Source organism: Oncorhynchus gorbuscha, linkage group LG08 (genome assembly GCF_021184085.1).
Source record: "Oncorhynchus gorbuscha isolate QuinsamMale2020 ecotype Even-year linkage group LG08, OgorEven_v1.0, whole genome shotgun sequence".
Lineage (NCBI taxonomy): Eukaryota > Metazoa > Chordata > Actinopteri > Salmoniformes > Salmonidae > Oncorhynchus > Oncorhynchus gorbuscha.
In genome coordinates, this window is record NC_060180.1 from 44788685 (window position 1) to 44802875 (window position 14191).

Below are 14191 nucleotides of genomic sequence, written 5' to 3' on the forward strand. Positions count from 1 at the left end.
CACTGGCACACCTCTGAAACGGAGCAGGAAGTATATTACTGAGTGATGGAGACAGACAGGTCTGCCATGTAACTGACGGAGTAGGTACTGCAGTCTTGCTAGCTCATTTGAATCAACAGTCTCCCGGTTGGCAGTCTCCCAGTCATCTGTTTGTGTACAATGAACTTCTATTTCAGTTACATAAAAGCAATAAACTATCCAAAATAACAGAACAATCCAAACATTCTGAAATCCATCAATTCCCCTGCAAGACCACATAAAGTGATTTGCCTTGTATTTTGCAAAGACCAAACTGTTCTAGCTAGAAAAAGTCTCTGTTCATACTCTGTGAGGTGATGAAAAAAGTATTCTGAGTTGCACCCTCTATTGGCTATATGAGTACAATATGGGAAATAACAGAATTCGATTCTCCTGCAGCATTCTGCCACTGCTGTTCAAAAGTTAAAACACATTGCTGGTGAAGGCTATGTTGACAATGAACTCGAGGACTCGCCTTTGATGTGGCTCCATCGTCTTCCCAATCTCTGATCCAACCCAACCACCTGCAGAAACACAGTAGTGAGGAGACATCATGGTGATGTCAGTATCTTGTCCGTAGACTCTTTAAAAAAAAATCCCAAAAGAAAGACTTGGACACGGTTATAATTTCAATAATCAGCAGGGCAACAATGAAGATTGGGGGGTATATTTTAATGGTGCAAGAAATAAATGAGAATTTCTTGATGAATAAGTAAAAAAATAAGAAAGATCCTGCTTGACAAATCAGGAGTATCATTCCATCTCATCACCTATGTACTTGAAGAGTCTCTGTGGGGAGAGCAGGGGGAACTGGGTACAGCACCTCCACCATGTTTCTTCCTCTTGGCCATTTCCTGTAAGACCCAGTTCATGGCTGCCATGAATACTTGGTACTTATCTTCGATCTGCAACTCCTTGCTCCGCAGCAGCTTCACCAGCTGGTCCTTGGACAGGCCCCAGAATGGCCCCCGAACTCATCCAACACACACACACACACACACCTAAAGGTCAGATGTTCCAATTGTGATTTTTGTTTGTTGGAGCAAGTGTTATAACAGGTTGGGAACAGGCTATTCACTTTTTTTGTTACACACAGCAGATTGGAATGAGATGGAAGGGGAAAGAGATCATCTGAAGACAGACAGATGGAGGAAGAAAAATACTGTGTAGCACCTCCAGAAAGTGTACATGGACATAGTTCTCAGTGAACTCCAGCATGTCCATGCAGGCGATCTGCTCCAGGAACTGGTGTAACCCCGCACAGTTGGACAGGTCCATGTGGCTCTTGAGGAACTCTCCCACAGATAGACACCACCTCACTCAGCTTTAGCATGTCTGCTGCCACCATCAGCTTCTGCATGTTCTCCACCGTCACATGAATCGTGCCTGGACGGATTCAGTTCAAAGAAACACAAAGACATCTGTTTTATATACTGTTTTGTGTATGAGCACTACTGTACACTACACACACAGTAAATGGTACATTTCATTACAGGGCAAAGCTGTGTATATGAAGTCCAGCAGGACCTCAAACATCTGTGCCTCCATCCCCAGGATCTGGACCTCCTCCTTGTCCGCCTCGCTCATCCATCCAGAGAACAGAACAGAAAAGTAGGGGCTTGCTGGCAGCCAGGACCAGCTTATGGACACTGAACACCCGGCCTCCCAGCAGTAGCCTGACGTCACAGAAGTCTGCCCGGAGACGAATCTTATTCATCTGGGCCAGGATGCGGTCCGACACAAACAGTGCCTGCTCAGGGGACTGGGTCGTCACACCAGCTGCAGACACCGCAGACCCTGCTCCCAGGGGTCTCTGTCACCAGGACAGAGACAGGGGTGGTGTCACAGAGACTGTACACACATACTACTGGACTCTAGGGAGAAGAGTACAAGAAACATGAAAGATGACACAGTCTCAAACATATACATATATGTAACATGCTGGTATATGATAACAAACACCATCATAATGATTCAAGTGCCAAATATGTTCTCCTGCTGTTCTGCCTGTTGCTTTTGTCTTCAACTGTGTTTTTGGATTCTTATCTCCTTTAAAGTTAAAGTCATGCATATGACTGCATGTATCAATCACCAAAAAGTCCCTTGTCTTTAATATCATCACCACCATCTGATCTGGTTATAACTGGAAATCGGCTCATGACAACATCTTTCCTATAAAGCAAACATAATTTAGCAGGCGCGCTACATTTCTGCGGGTATGTGAGAGATGGGGTCAGATCATTTTATTATTTGAATGGAAAATCATGACAATCGAAAATGCTGAAATGAAACCTTTTCTTCACAAATAAAATATAATACACCAACCTGCACAGTTTCTTGCTAGTTGTCCTCAATTTCTCTAGTTAGCTAGCTAGTTGCTACAGGCAACTTCCACATACTTTTCTGGATCGACGGTCTTGAGTTTAATGACTAGGCCTAATTAAGCAAATACCAAACGTCTAATCACATCAACACCACTAGACGGCAGCATTGCCTTTAGTGTGCAAGTGAAACATCACAATCGGCAGCAATAAGGGCCTGGCCCAAAGATGCTGGAACCAAAAGCCTGCATTGCTGCCTGCTTGCCTACCAACATGCAGGTCACAACCATAGTTATAACATATGATAATTCTGCATGTAGTAGCACTTGGTCATAAGAGAAGCAAGAAATGCCTAGTTTGCAATATCCCTCCCTATCTGCATTCTGTTTGTTATTGCCTAAGACTGAAAGTGCTGTTGATAGTTAAATGGCAGGGCGAAGAATGAGTGTTTTTAATTGAGCTGGGCAGGTCATGGCCTCTTCATGCACATAGGGCCAAATTCAGACTTCAAATCAAAGTTTATTTTGTCACTTACACAGATTAGCAGATGTTAAAGCAAGTGCATTGAAATGCATGTTTTTATTATTTTTTTATTTTTTATCTCAGGCAGTGCAGTAAATGTCTAACTGTACAATACCAATACACAAATATACCCTCCCAAGGAAGAAGAAACAAGAAATTAAGAAACATCAGAACGAGCAATAACAAAACAAGAAATGTCATGTTTTGTCTTATTTTGTCTTGTCATTTTGCTTTTCCCTCTGTTCGTTTTCCCCCTGCTGGTCTTTTTAGGTTCGTTCCCCTCTTTCTCTCTTCCTTCCTCCCTCTCTCTCTTCTCTCTATCGCTCCGTTCCTGCTCCCAGCTGTTCCTATTCCCCTAATCAATCATTTAGTCTTCCCACACCTGTTCCCTATCTTTCCCCCTGATTAGAGTCCCTATTTCTCCCCTTGTTTTCCGTTTCTGCCCTGTCGGATCATTGTCTATTGTTCACCGTGCTGTGTCTGTGTATCGCCCTGTCGTGTCGTGTTTCCCTCAGATGCTGCGTGGTGAGCAGGTGTCTGAGTCTGCTACGTTCAAGTGCCTTCCCGAGGCAACCTGCAGTTCATGATCGAGTCTCCAGTCTGTTCTCGTCATTACGAGTGGAATTATGCTTTATGATTGTAGATTTACTTTACTGGATTAAAGACTCTGTTTTCGCCAAGTTGCTTTTGGGTCCTCATTCACCTGCATAACAAGAAATGTCCGGAATATAAATATGTGGTGTGTGTATAGACAATTTGGACAATATATAAGTAGAAAAAAATGTATGTACAGCAGTAGTTATATAGGATGAGCTATGTCGAGAATACAGTATGTACAGTGCATTTAGAAAGGATTCTAAAATTGATTAAATTATATTTAATGATCAATCTACACACGATACCCCATAATGACAAAGTGAAAACAGGTTTATAGACATTTTTGCAAATGTATAAAATAAAAATATATATATTTACATAAGTATTCAGACCCTTTGGTATGAAACTCAAAATTGAGCTCAGGTGCATCCTGCTTCCATTGATCATCCTTGAAATGTTTCTACAGTCCACCTGTGGTAAATTCAATTGATTAGACAGGATTTGGAAAAGCACACACCTATCTATGTAAGGTCCCACAGTTGACAACGCATGTCAGAGCAAAAACCAAGCCATGAGGTCAAAGGAATTATCCCTAGAGCTCCGAGACAGGATTGTGTCGAGGCTCAGATCTGGGGATGGGTACCAAAACATTTCTGCAGCATTGAAGGTCCCCAAGAACACAGTGGCCTCCATAATTCTTAAATGGAAGAAGTTTGGGACCACCAAGACTCTTCCTAGAGCTGGCCGCCCGGCCAAACCCAATGGTGACCAATAATCTGATGGTCACTATGACAGAGCTCCAGAGTTCCTCTGTGGAGATGGGAGAACTTTCCAGAAGGACAACCATCTCTGCAGCACTCCACCAATCTGTCCTTTATGGTAGAGTGGCCAGACAGAAGCCACTCCTCAGTAAAAGCCACATGACAGCCTGCTTGGAGTTTGCCAAAAGGCACCTAAATTACTCAGACCGTGAGAAACAAGATTCTCCAGTCTGATGAAACCAAAAATAAACTCTTTGGCCTGGATACCAAGCGTCACGTCTGGAAGAAACCTGCCACCTTCCCTACAGTGAAGCATGGTGTTGGGGTAGGTTCCTTGTTCCTTGTTAGTCATTGGCTTATTGGTGAAATCAGCAGTCAGACAATATCTTCTTTAAGTAAATCAATCAAACATTTATTACTGCAATTGCAGACAAGTTGACAACGGAAACACAGCACGAATGTTTCAGAGTAAGTTCTGCTAAATAAAAGTCAAAGTTGCTTTAATACATTAATAATTTGGTGCAGCCCCTATCATGACCCCAGGGTGACCCCCATCAGAAGCATCATGCTGTGGGGATGGTTTTTCAGCGGCAGGGACCGGGAGACTAGTCCAGATCGAGGGAAAGATGAACGGCGCAAAGTGCAGAGAGATTCTTGATGAAAACCTGCTCCAGAGCGCTCAGGACCTCAGACTGGGGCGAAGGTACACCTTCCAACAGGACAACAACCCTAAGCTCACAGCCAAGACAACGCAGGAGTGGCTTCGTGACAAGTCTCTGAATGTCCTTGAGTGACCCAGTCAGAGCCCAGACTTGAACCTTGATCGGACATCTCTGGAGAGATCTGAAAATAGCTTGAGAGGATCTTCAGAGAAGAATGAGAGAAACTGCCCAAATACAGGTGTTCCAAGCTTGTAGTGTCATACCCAAGAAGACCTGAAGCTGTAATCACTGCCAAAGGTGCTTCAACAAAGTACTGAGTAAAGGGTCTGAATACTTATGTAAATGTGATATTTCAGGTTTTAATTTGAATACATTTGCAATAAATTCTAAAACCCTGTTTTTGCTTTGTCATTGTGGGGTATTGTGTGTAGATTGATAAGGGGGGAAAAACAATTTAATACATTTTAGAATAAGGTTGTAACAATATGTGGAAAATGTCCATGTGTCTGAATACTTTCTGAATGCACTGTACTTTCTGAATGCATTGTATATAGTGAGTGATCAATTAGTTTAATTTCTCAGATCAAATAAAATCAACAAAATAATGTTGCAGGAATGATAATTGTATCTTTTTCTAACTACAATAAACATTATGTGAACATTATTAATGTGAGCAGTGTTCAGTGACTCTATGTACATGGGGCAGCAGTCTCTAAGGTGCAGGGTAGTTTACAGGGTGGTAGCTGGCTAATGACAGTGTCTAAGGTGCAAGGCAGGGTACCGGATGGAGGCCAGCTAGTGATGACTGTTCAACGGTCTGATGGCCTGGAGATAGAAGCTGTTTTTCAGTCTGTCAGTCCCAGCTTTGATCAAATTGAAATAAATGTGCATTTGTCACATGCGCGGAATACAACAGTGAAATGCTTACTTACAAGCCCTTAACCAACAATGCAGTTCAAAGAAAATACCTACGAAATGTAAGAGATAGAGGGTGAACAGGCCGTGGATTGCGTGGCTGGCCTTCCTGTGACATGTGGATTTCCTGGAGGGCAGTCAGTGTGCCCCTGGTGATGTGTTGGGCTGACTGCACCACTGGAGACCACTGCGGGTGGTGCAGTTTCTGTACCAGGCGGTGATACAGCCCGACAGAATGCTCTCTGGTGCATTTGTAGAAGTCCATGAAGGTCTTAAGGGCCAAGCAGTGTTTCTTGAGCCTCCTGAGGTTGAAGAGGCACTGTTGCTGCTTCTTCACTGCGGTGTCAGTGTGGAGGGACCATTTCAGGTCCTCAGTGATATGCACGCAGAGGAACTTCAAGCTTTTGACTCTCTCTACTGTGGCCCCATCTCTGCTGTCCATGATCAGCTCTTTCATTTTGTTGACGTTGAGGGAAAGGTTATTTTCCTGGCACCACTCCGCCAGGGCCCTCACCTCCTCCCTGTAGCCTGTCTCATTGTTGTTAGTGTTGTGTCGCCAGCAAACTTGATGATTGAGTTAGAGACAGGGAGTACAGGAGGGGGCTGATCCCCGTGTTGAGGATCAGCGTGGTGGAGGTGTTATTGCCTATGTAACAGTATTGCTTCCAGCCCTCTCCTCACCCCAACCTGGGCTCGAACCAGGGACCCTCTGCACAGTTATGGGGACAGGGAGTACAGGAGGGGGCTGATCCCCGTGTTGAGGATCAGCGTGGTGGAGGTGTTATTGCCTATGTAACAGTATTGCTTCCAGCCCTCTCCTCACCCCAACCTGGGCTCGAACCAGGGACCCTCTGCACACATCAACAACAGCCACCTTCAAAGCATCGTTACCCATCGCGCCACAAAAGCCATGGCCCTTGCAGAGCAAGGGGAACAACTACTTCAAAGTCTCAGAGCGAGTAACGTCACCGATTGAAACGCTTTTAGCACGCACCACCGCTAACTAGCTAGCCATTTCACATCGGTTACACTCACCCCCTTTTGACTGCCTCCTTTTCCACAGCAACCAATGATCCGGGGTCAACAGCATCAATGCAACAGTATTGCTTCCGTCCCCCGCATCGCCCGACCTGGGCTCGAACCAGGGACCCCATCAACAACAGCCACCCTCGAAGCACCGTTACCCATCGCGCCACAAAAGCCACAGCCCTTGCAGAGCAAAGGGAACAACTACTTTTATTTATTTATTTAAAATGTATTTATTTTCTTTGAATTTTACCCCTTTTTCTCCCCAATTTTATGGTATCCAATTGTTTAGGAGCTACTATCTTGTCTCATCGCTACAACTCCCGTACGGGCTCGGGAGAGATGAAGGTCATGCATCCTCCAATACACAACCCAACCAAGCCGCACTGCTTCTTAACACAGCGCCATCCAACCCGGAAGCCAGCCGCACCAATGTGTCAGAGGAAACACCGTGCACCTGGCAACCTTGGTTAGCGCGCACTGCACCCAGCCCGCCACAGGAGTCGCTGGTGCGCGATGAGACAAGGATTTCCCTACCGGCCAAACCCTCCCTAACCCAAACGACGCTAGTCCAATTGTGCGTCGCCCCACGGACCTCCCGGTCGGCGGCCGGTTACAACAGAGCCTGGGCACGAACCCAGAGTCTCTGGTGGCACAGCTGGCACTGCAGTACAGCACCCTTAACCACTGCGCCACCCGGGAGGCCCTTGGGAACAACTACTTCAAGGTCTCAGAGCGAGTAACGTCACCGATTGAAATGCTATTAGCACGCACCACCGCTAACTAGCTAGCCATTTCACATCGGTTACACCTACCTTCACAACCTGGGTTCGGCGGTCAAGACGTCTACGACCCAGTTGCACAGGGAGGGGTTCAGACCCAGGGCCCTGAAATTAGTTATGAGCTTGGAGGCACTATGGTGTTGAAAGCTGAGCTGTAGTCGATGAACAACATTCTCCGATACGTATTCCTCTTGTCCAGGTGGGATAGGGCAGTGTGCTCTGCAATGGCAATTGTGTTGTCTGTGGATCTGTTGGGGAGGATAAGTAGATCTTGAGATAAGTAGTTAGATAAGTAGATAGACTTAAGTTAATAAAAGTGATTGGTGCTTAAGCTATTCATATCATGAACGTTATCTGTGTGGAACAATTGGCTAATCAGATACGTCAATTAGTGCAGAATCGGGACAGTAAGCCTGTAGCCTGTAAGCTTGTTTATGATATTTGTAGGCTACAGTATGAAGAGTGAATTTGAACTGTAAGAGGCTCTGGATAAGAGCGTCTGCTAAATCAGTGGTTCCTGAACTGTGGGTCGGGACCCACTTGTGGGTCTTGGCAGGGGTCCATGTGGGCCGCGGGATTATATTTTCTGTATATAAAAAAAATCAATACCTTTTGGGATGGAAAAACACTTTTACTGTCAACTTCAATGACTAAAACCAAATAAATGTCGAAAAGAAAAAATAACTTATATATATTTTTTAATAATAGCATCTAATCCCGCTTTCGTCTTGACGATTATAAAAAGTCAGATCCTCAGCGCCACCCAGCAGTTTCTCAACCACTTTCACAATGATAGTGTATCGACATCTAGAGGTCATCTAGAGGGCGCCAAATTCCATGTCAAGGTTCTGTTCATTGACCTTTTTTCTGCCTTCAATACAATTCAGCCTTACATTCAGGCACAGAGACTCATAAGGGACTTCTCCTTAGATAGGGGGCTGGTTTTCACAGCGGGTCAAGGTGGTCCCCACGTGTCAGACAAACGCACCACCAACACAGTCTCCCCATAGGGATGCGTTTTGTCCCCACTCCTGTACACCAACAGTTGTAAATTCCCATCCTGACAGACACCTCCCCATGTTCATTGAAGACATTGCCTTGATCGGCCTGCTGCATGATAACGAGGAGCACCATGGCCTAGTCCTCAATTACTTTGTAGAATGATGTTCATTGAAGACATTGCCTTGATCGGCCTGCTGCATGATAACGAGGAGCACCATGGCCTAGTCCTCAATTACTTTGTAGAATGATGTTCATTGAAGACATTGCCTTGATCGACCTGCTGCATGATAACGAGGAGCACCATGGCCTAGTCCTAAATTACTTTGTAGAATGATGTTCATTGAAGACATTGCCTTGATCGGCCTGCTGCATGATAACGAGGAGCACCATGGCCTAGTCCTCAATTACTTTGTAGAGTGATGTGACACACTTGATCTTCAATTCACCACCTTCCGGAGACACCTGAAACCCCACCTCTTTAAGGAATACCTAGGATAGGATAAAGTAATCCTTCTCACCCCCCCCCCTTAAAATATTTAGATGCACTATTGTAAAGTGGCTGTTCCACTGGATGTCATAAGGTGAATGCACCAATTTGTAAGTCGCTCTGGATAAGAGCGTCTGCTAAATGACTTAAATGTAAATGTAATGCCAACAACACCAAAGACGTGTGCATAGACTTCAGGAAGCGAACAATAGAGATTGTCAAGGAATTCAAATATCTGGGTGTCCTCTTGCACAATAAGCTTCAGTGGAGTAAATGTGCAGACCTGATCTACAGAAAAGGGCCAGAAGAGACTGTACTTTCTCTAAAAGATGGGATATTTTGATACTGACTGTACTATACTGACTCTGTTTTACAAATCTGTCATTGAGAGCATTTGAACTTTTTGATTTTTTTTGTTTGTTTGGCAATAGCAGACAAAATATGCTGAGAAGGATTATCACCATAGTAAGCAAGGTACTTGGAGTCAAACAGACAGGCTTGGATGAGATCTTTAAGGTCAGGGCCTTCAGCAAGGCTCACAAAATCATTTTAGACCCAAGCCACCCTCTGTACCTGTACTTTTAACTACTCCCCTCTGGGTGCAGGTATAGGGCACCCATTGCCAGGAAAAACAGAACTGGACAATAATTTGTGCAAGGTGTGGTATCCCTCCTAAACAGCTCGGGTTAATGTTCCAATCCACCAAGTAAGGCCAGCAGCCTAGTCTTCTTTCATCGGTATATACTGTATGTACAGTAACTGTTATGAATTTTGTATTGTCAATTTGTTCTCTACTGTATTTATACACCACAGTAACAACATTTCCCCACCGGGACAATAAAGTCAGTAAAGTAATCTTTGAGAATTTACAATCACCAAAATAAAAGCTAGTTAACCAGGCTCTCATTGATTTTCTTTTGAGCCTAAAGAACACAGCATTAGCTATGTAAAAGATATGTAGAATTGCAGGAAATGAGATTAAAACTGCAACATTTTCTCTCTGCTCCATGGCAACTGTGTAGAATTGCAGAATATTAGCTTTAAAACTGAGCTGCCATGATGAGGGCCTTAAATGTTCCTGCCCATGGCCCAGATAGAGTTCAGCCCACGGCCTTGCCCATCACCTACACCCCTTTTTTATCCAGAAAAAAGCCCTGCTTTGTTACAAATAATATCATAATTATACATTCAATTTCTTAGGCCTAAATGTTTTGAAGAAGTGGATATTATTCTTATATTTTTCTTTGGTTTGTGTATGTTTTTTTTCACTCCTCAACCCTTATTGTGGGTCACGAAACAAAAAATGTGGGAACCCCTGTATAAATGACTAAAATTTAAAAGGTTAATATTAAACCCAAACCTAAGGACCGTCATTAAATAGACACAAAGACTTGAATGAACATTTCTGGTCCAACACGCCATTACTTCTTTCTTTTTTGGATGATTTGATTGTTTGGAACTTTGTCTGGAACCATGTTCAGTGTCTGAAACCCGTTCCTCTTTCAATTTAAGCCCGAAAGGTTGAAAGGGTCAATTAATCGAGACGATCAAGAAATTGGTTCAATTACCTCAGGAGGAAATCCATCTTGGCATCATCTTTTCTTCTCCACATCATCTAGAGAAGCCCTTTATAAACTAAATGTATATGATTTGCACCTGATATCCATTCAGTGAGTTATTACATCTCATCACTCTATTTCCTTAATATTAAATCTATATTAAAATATTAAAGTAGCAGTGGCGACCCGTCAATCAGGACCGGTGGGGCTTTGCCACCTGTTTTGAGCCCCACCTGTTTGGCTAAAAAATAAATACAAAATAAAAGTTTTTTTTGTGTGTGTTTCAGCCTAGCTCAGTGTTTTCTGTAGTGGTGGGGCAACCAGCAGAGGTTTGTAATTTTCTCTAGTTGCGTCGTGATTGGCTCAGTGGTCTGTCACTTATTGGGACACTACGGAGAGAGCTCGAAAATTCCAGCCCCTTGGGTGCTGCCATAGATGTACATTAAAAGCGCCCATCCAAGAAGGCTCAAGGTCATTGGCCACAGATAAAATGATGTCAAATCACGATATATCTACCGTAGCTTTGATTGGACTGATCATGTCAACATCACACTTTCAAAACCTTAGCTAGCAAGCTATACAAGCAATCTTCATCATGAATCAAGTCGACAATCTACTAGCAAATCCTTTTCAAGCCTTGTCTGGATTTGGAGACTTTGAAGAGACCCCTGGTGGCATGTCTTGTGGGGTATGTATGGGTGTCTGAGCTGTGTGTTAGCTTTTTGAACAGACAGTTCTGTGTTTTCAACACGTCAATATTTCACACAGACAAGTAGTGATGTAGTCAATCTCTCCTCTACTTTGAGCCAGGAGAGATTGACCTGCATGTTATTGATATTAGCTCACTGTGTACATTTAAGGGCCAGCCGTGGAGATTGACATGCATGTTATCGATATCAGCCCTCCTTGTACATTTAAGGGCCAGCCGTGGAGATTGACATGTATGTTATTGATATTAGCTCACTGTGTACATTTAAGGGCCAGCCGTGGAGATTGACATGCATGTTATCGATATCAGCCCTCCTTGTACATTTAAGGGCCAGCCGTGGAGATTGACATGTATGTTATTGATATTAGCTCACTGTGTACATTTAAGGGCCAGCAGTGGAGATTGACATGCATGTTATCGTTATCAGCCCTCCTTGTACATTTAAGGGCCAGCCGTTGAGATTGACATGCATGTTATTGATATTAGCCCTCCTTGTACATTTAAGGGCCAGCCGTGGAGATTGACATGCATGTTATTGATATTAGCCCTCTGTGTACATTTAAGGGCCAGCCGTGGAGATTGACATGCATGTTATTGATATTAGCCCACTGTGTACATTTAAGGGCCAGCCGTGGAGATTGACATGCATGTTATTGATATTAGCCCACTGTGTACATTTAAGGGCCAGCCGTGGAGATTGACATGCATGTTATTGATATTAGCCCACTGTGTACATTTAAGGGCCAGCCGTGGAGATTGACATGCAATGTTATTGATATTAGCCCACTGTGTACATTTAAGGGCCAGCCGTGGAGATTGACATGCATGTTATTGATAGTAGCCCTCTGTGTACATTTAAGGGAATTTTGAGGTTACTGTAACAATAATTATCTTCTTATGTAATCATAGAAAGCGTGCATGTTCAAGGTCGCAGGTCAGTGAAATCTTTACAATTTCTATAATAATCTGCACAGAATCTCAAATGACAGTGATCACTTGCACCATGTACTTCAATGTAATCTCAACTAAATGCAATCCAGGTCAGTTGGCTGTGCTATTTGATCAAGCACAGTGATAACATATTAAGTTGTTGTATGAATAAACAAAATCCCCATTTGAACTGTGGTGTGCTTTTAAATGGTTGAAAGTGCAGAGATAACACATTTAATTGACAACCAAACCAAATCTGTGACATTGATTTTCCATTGGAATTTGGTTGTGCTTTTAGATGGTTGAAAGCATAGTGATTGACAACACATTGGGAATTGAGTTAAGTGAAAATAGGTTGGAATCTCATTGATCAACGTATCTACCAAATATGACCCAATTCTCCACGTTGAAATGACATGGTGTGCCCAGTCGGATGTGATCAAATCCCAACGTAAAAGGTTTGAAATGACATAGTTTTTGTCAAATATACTATTATTTGGAATTATGTTCCCACCCCCGACCATCTGCTCAGGAAAAAGTCAGCATGCGGCTGAATGTAGTTGGATTTTGAGGATTATGAGGGGGCCGGTGGCAACTTGGGGTTCTGCAGGTTAAATCAGAGGTCAGACAAGGTGCATGTGCACAAAAAAAACAAATAGGTAAGAGTAAGTGGGATCGAAATGAGGACCCCCTGTTTGGGAAACAGTGGCAATTGTTAGCCTGCTGAGAGAGGGCTATATCCTGGATAAATAAATACATGAATGAATGAAATGATATGTTGAGGGTGAGTGAAGAAGCCGGGTTAGGTGGCGTAGTTAGAGGAGGACAGTATGTGAAGGATGGATACCCTAGCTGCTAAACTAGCTCCCGCAGATCTTATTTGCTAGATTAGAATCCCCCTGGATGGTTTGTTAGCATGCACAGGGCAGTTAGTCAGCTGCTGCTAACTCCGCTGAACCAGCTGGACTTCAGGCTGAATGTTCGGCCTCATTTCTTCACCTGACCAGAGGTGCCAGAGGTAGTTGTTGCCAAAAAGGCCAGGCCAAAAACGACCATGTAAGGTTACATAAACATGGGGAAAATACAAGACTTCATTGCATTTATAAAGGGATTCTAAGTAGTTTATAAACGGTTAATTATTCGCTATAGATTAAGTTTATGTGATGGCCCCGAGGAAGGAATGGGATTGACAGTCAAATTGCTAATATAATACCAAATAAATAGGATCAATTATTGTCAACACTGGCGGTTCAGCAATGGAACAATGTGTGCACAGAAGTGATAAAATACGCAGTAGGCCTGGCTAAAATTAAGAAGGCAAGTAAAAATCAAAGCACGCATGGATATAATCAAATTACTGGTAATAAAATACGATTTTTACTGTGTTGAAATGACATGAAAACAAATTGTATAGAGAAGATGGGCCTTATTTGTGATTGTGTTAAAATTGCCTGAATGTTATGAAGCATTTAGGGACATTTTTAGTTAAATGTTTGGGGATCTGCAAGATTCTGCAGTATTACAAAATGACAATGTATGCATGCCTAACCTAATTTATTTCATGCTTTCCACAGCAGCCTGTGCTGGTGAAAGAAAAATAATCACCATGTCAATGTCACTGGGCTATAGAGTCTGCCTCCAACATAGCAACTAGCTGCTGGTTGGCTGCCAGTTAGTGAGCTCTCGCCATTTCATTGGTGGACCAGCCTGATGTGGAATGGGAGAGGCAGACGGAGACAGAGGGAAGAGGGCCGTCATTGGCTGTGGAAACCTGAAGGAGAATAGCTCAATTGCCAACGCCTGAGAGCAGGTTTGATGGTGTATTTTAGGTGTGACTATAAAGGTAATTCATTCTCCAGCCCTCCTTGCTCAGAAGTTTTTTCTAAGGACGGATGGTGAT

At 43.4% G+C, this 14191-nt stretch overlaps 1 pseudogene; it reads right to left on the bottom strand.

Annotated features, from left to right (window-relative positions):
• Positions 1-650: 650 nt before the first annotated feature.
• LOC124040654 lies at positions 651-6253 on the bottom strand (annotated as a pseudogene).
• Between the last annotated feature and the right edge of the window lie 7938 nt (positions 6254-14191).